Genomic DNA, 5,320 nt, shown 5'->3' on the forward strand with positions numbered 1-5,320 from the left:
TTTTTGAAAAAAATGTGTTTTTTTTTTTTTTTTAATTATTTACTTATTTTAATTAATTTATTTTGCATTCATTTACTGTACATCATCACAGCATACAAAATGAGATTTCCCATCCAGAATACACTGTATATTGGCTTAATCAATAATGTTACTATATATGTTATTGACAGATAATTTTTCTTTTCTTGGGGGACCAGCAGTTAGCGTAATGGCTATGTCGCTGGACTTCCAGGTAGTCGACCACGGTGTGAGTTCCGGACCTGGTGGCTTAAACTCACACTGGGTGAGTGTACGTGCCCAAGGTCCCAAGAGGAGAATGGAGGAGAAGGGATTGCGGCATGGCCATCCCCGCTGGGGGGTGATTTTTCGCTTTCTGGCTCTCTGTCTCTCTCTGTCTTTCTGGCGAGCGCATGCTCCCTATAGCAAAAACCTCTCCCCCCCCAAAAAAAAAATTAAAAGATAATTTTTCTTTTCTTGTTTCTTCAGTCACCAGTTCTAATATTTCAAAGTAAACTGCATTGATTACTATTTTTGTACAGTTGATCATTTCCATCAACATGTTTCTCTGCGTTTGCTTAGATTAAGACGTATCTTCACTGTTACTGATAAGAAAAAATTATGTGCAATTTGCATTTGGTTCTGAACTTTATAAACCATTTTCTTTTTTTAAAATTATTTATTGAATTTTATTTATTCATTCATTTTATTTTAATTTGACCAGAGTGATACACAGAGATAGATAGATAGAGAGAGAGAAAGTGAGAAAGCAAGCCACCAGTTCCAGGACTCAAACTGTGGTAGGCCATGTGGGAGTGTCCAGCGCCTTAACCACCATGCCACTTGCTAGTCCCCCATAAGCCATTTTCTGTGACTTTCAAAACAGTAGTTTTTATGGGCGTTGCCAAGTGTTTTCACAGTGTCCATGACATATTAGAATTGTCATTTTAAGCATTGCATTTCACCTTATTTTGAGATAATACCAAGATTAAAAAGTGATTAGAAAAAATAATAAAAACAAATTCTTGGTTATCTTTCTGTGTGTAAACACTTTATTTCATTAAACTTCTGCTGTGTATGGAAGATTTAAAAAAATCCTTCTTTAGGGGAACTAGATGAGCCCTTAGGAATCATGAAAGTATAATGGTACTTAAACATTTTATACTAGCATAACTCTTTTTCAACTCAATTTTAGAGAGGCCCACAATTTCTAAAAGACTGATGTCTTTGAAGACTATGCATAGAATCCTGCAAACTCAGTCTTTCCAGCCTGCTCACTGGTATCCCAGGTAACTTTGAGGGACTTAAGGGTTTTAAGTAACACTATATAAAGAGCACTAATTAGCACAGCTCCCTCATTTTGCCTAGAAAATAGGTCCTTACAAGTTAGGTGACTTGCACAAGGTCACACAGATAAGATTAACTGACCAACAGTATATAGAGTTTAAATTAGGAAAAAATAGAGTCCCAGACAATAGTAGAAAGCATTTTAAGTAATATATGGATGGCAATATAAATGAGATAATGACCTTTCAAGTATTTTCTGATATGACTTCCTAATAGATATGATAAATGTTCATTTGTCATGTTTGGATAGTAACACACATTTGCTATATTGGATAACAAATTGCATGATTCATGAAAGAAATGGATAAAGTAGACCCTTTCTTGCCTCTCTGGAATGATGTGCTTAGAGCAGTTTATGGCAGGGTAGTCTTTGTCACTGGCTGACAAAGAATTCACACACTCAGAGAGAAAGCAGATAGAAAAGGTTTATTCACTTCTTAAGAGAAGAAAGGGGCCAGATGCAGAGAGTTGGATTGGCCCTAAAGGGTGAGGGCCAGGAGCTTTTACTGGGTCTCAAGGAAAGGGGAGTTGTTGGGGAGTCAAGGCAGTCAGGATGCCTGCTGGTCCCTCACAACACCTGGATTCTTTTGTTATCTCTGGGTGTCATGTTGACGACTTTGATCAGTTATATATTTGGTTGGTTGTTGGTTTCTGGCATTAGCAAATGATAGGTCTCAATGACCATTTCTTTCTTTTTTAAAAAATTTATTTATTTGCATTCATTCACTCTATATCATTACAACATACAAAATGAGATTTTCCATTCAGAATACACTGTATATTGGCTCAGTCAAGCACATCAATAGATGTGTTATCATCAACAAATAATTTTCCATTTCTTGTTTCTTGTATATTTCGCTTTTTTTCCCATCCTTGATTCCCTATTTTTAACCCTGTCTCTGGTATCCATGGTTGCTTTCTATGCCTTTTCCCCCCACATTTTATTGATTCACTAATATATATATATATATATCCATGAATACAAGCCTGACTTTAGTAATAAACCTCAGTGAGTAGAATGAACATGCTATAAAGTAGCAACTAGCTGGGGCTATATAGATTACTGCTGTCATAAAAAAAAAATGCATCAGTGGCCATTTCTAAAGGTGGAAACTTAGAAAAACAAAAGATGGCCATCTGAAATAAGATCAAGTCCAACTAGTTCAGAGAGATAGAAAAATGTCTGAAGCACCTGGGAGACTTGGCTGGGTCTTCCCAGTTACAATACCTAAGGTGCCAGGGAGATGCTAAGTTAATACTTTTCAACCCCTAAGGAACCTGTGAAACCTTTAACCTTTTCAGTTTAGAATTTCTTTGGCTGACTTTAGAGGATCCACTGTTGCTTTAAATCAGTAATAGTTTACTGATATTTGTATCTATAATGTCAGCAATAGCACTAGATGAGATCAAATTGTGTGTAGGGTAAAGCCAAGAACATGTTGTAACTGGCTGAAATTTTTTATCACTTAAATCTTAGTGTTCAAACTATCTTCAGAAATTATTTCTGAGATTTGGGTTTCTGACTAGTGACAAGAGATTCATGACAGAAAAACTCCAATGCACTGAAGTCTGCATTACATGAAATATTTCAATTCCTCCTTGTACAGATAGAACATGCTTCCACTCACAAATACTCTGGAGACTTGAATTTGAGTCCTACCTCTGCTACTGAGTAGCTGTGTGGCCTAGGAAAAGTCTCTTCTTTCCCTCTTTCCACACTTATTGCATGCTATCTGAATACTTGGAATAGGGGATTTGAAGAATAACAACAAGATTTGACCCCTTCAGGGCACATATTAATGAAAGAGACCATTAAATAATCAAATAGTAATAAATTATAACTAAGTATTGTTACCAGTAGATGGCGTAATGGTTATGTCACTGGACACTAAGTATTGGGACCAGTAGATGGCGTAATGGTTATGTCACTGGACTCTCATGTAGTTGGCTGCAGTTTGAGTCCTGGACCTGGCGGCTTAAACTTACGCCAGGGGCATGTGTGTTTGTGCCTCAAATCCAGAGAGGAGAATGGAGGAGAAGGGATTGCAGTGTGACCATCCCCCTGGGGGATGATTTCTTGCTTTCTGTCTTTCTGTTTCTCTTTGTATCTCCAGTGAGTGCATGCATCCTATAGCAAAAATCTCTCTCTCAAAAATAAATAAATAAATAAAAGAGAGAAAAGAAAGAAACAAAGTATATAGTAATAATAAATTATATAATACAGGTGTGTTCAAGTTATTAGAAGAGTAGAGGGAATAACTGTCATCTTGAGAGCTATTCTATTAAAACTCAAAGTCCACAGCATCATATATAGGATCCTTTCTGATCTGCCTGCAGGCATCCTTTGCATTTTGTTTCTTAGGTCCAAAGCTGTACCTTTAGAAGTCTCTTCTCATTCTCAAAACCTATTATGTTCTTTTAGGCCTTCATGCATTTACATGAATCATGACTTCTGCTTGGAATATCTTTCTCTCCCTTGTCTGCCTGGCAAATTTCTATTCATACACATAACTTAGAGCCAACATCATTTCCTGTGGGAAACATTTTTTGATCTTTCCCCAACAGGTATAGCTTCCTCCTCTTAGCTCTTACAGCATTTTAGTTATCTCCTATGACACTGTACTGTGGTGCTATGGTTTGAATTTGTTTCCTCCAGAACTCTTGTTGAAATTTAATAGCTAATGTGATGGTATTGGGAGGCAGGACCTTTAAGAGGTGATTAGGCCATGAGAGTTCCACCTTCTCTGAGCACTTACTTCCTGCCAGGGAAATATACCAAGTACTTTACATGCATTTTCTCAATTTATCCTCACATGTGCCATAAGAAATAGGTGCTTTTATACTCCTGCTTTATAAATGAGGACATTGTGGTTCAGAGAGATTAAAGTAACTGGCACAATAGTGTTACCTTCAGCTGAATTTGAACCCAACTTTGTTGAATCCTGATCTGATTCCAGAACCCATGCTGTTAACCACTAAACTCTACTACAGAAGGGGAACTATGACCTTGTGAAGGGCAAAAGAGGAAATGAACACATAATAAATATGTGTTAGAAAGTTGGGACCAGCAGATGGTGTAATGGTTATGTCACTGGACTCCCAAATAGTTTACTGTGGTTCAAGTCCTGGACCCGGCAGCTTAAAACCCACACCAGGTACATGTGCATGAGTGCCCAAAATCATGAGAGGAGAATGGAGGAGAAGGGATTGCAGTGTGGCCATCCTCCCCAGGGGTGATTTCTTGCTTCCTATCTCTTTGTCTCTCTCTGTCTCTCTGGTGAGCACACGTGCCCTACAGCAAAAATGTATTTTAAAAAAAGAAAGTAAGAGGAAATGTTAAGTAATAATTACAGGAGGTAATTGTTTTGGAATAATCATCTGTACTGTGCCCCAACAGACCAGATTAATAATCAAAATGGAGGGTGACAACAGGTGGCATTGTGGTTAAGGGTGCTGGACTCTCACATGACTGACTGAGTTGAGTCCCAGACCTGGCGGCTTGCTTTCTCACTTTTCTTCTCTCCCTCTCTCACTCTGTCCTTCTCTGGTCAAATTAAAAGTGAATAAATGAATACATAAAGTTAAATAAAATAATTCTTTAAACACAAAATGGAGTCACTCACGTATTCATGTCACCAAGTGGAAACTAAATTGTTATTTGATCTTCCCAGAAACCAAAAAAGAGAGATTATAGCCTGGTTTCCCAATGGTACTGTTTCAATGGTAATGAAGTATCCTCTGTACAAATACTTACAGAAAAGAAATAACCTGATGCTTGCTAATCAATTATTTTCCTATTGTTCTGTCTCCACCTTACAAGGAAAGTAACTGAAATGACTGATCCGCTTTCTGCTTTTATTTTTTGCTTTCTCCAACTCTTCTCTGTCCATAAAACCAACTTCTATTTATTTCATTGGAGCCCTTACTCTATTTTGTGGACTGATGAGTTAGCCAATTAAGATTTTTTTCCTTTATG

Source organism: Tupaia chinensis, unplaced genomic scaffold (genome assembly GCF_000334495.1).
Source record: "Tupaia chinensis unplaced genomic scaffold, TupChi_1.0 Scaffold147880_1, whole genome shotgun sequence".
Taxonomy (NCBI): Eukaryota; Metazoa; Chordata; class Mammalia; order Scandentia; family Tupaiidae; genus Tupaia; species Tupaia belangeri.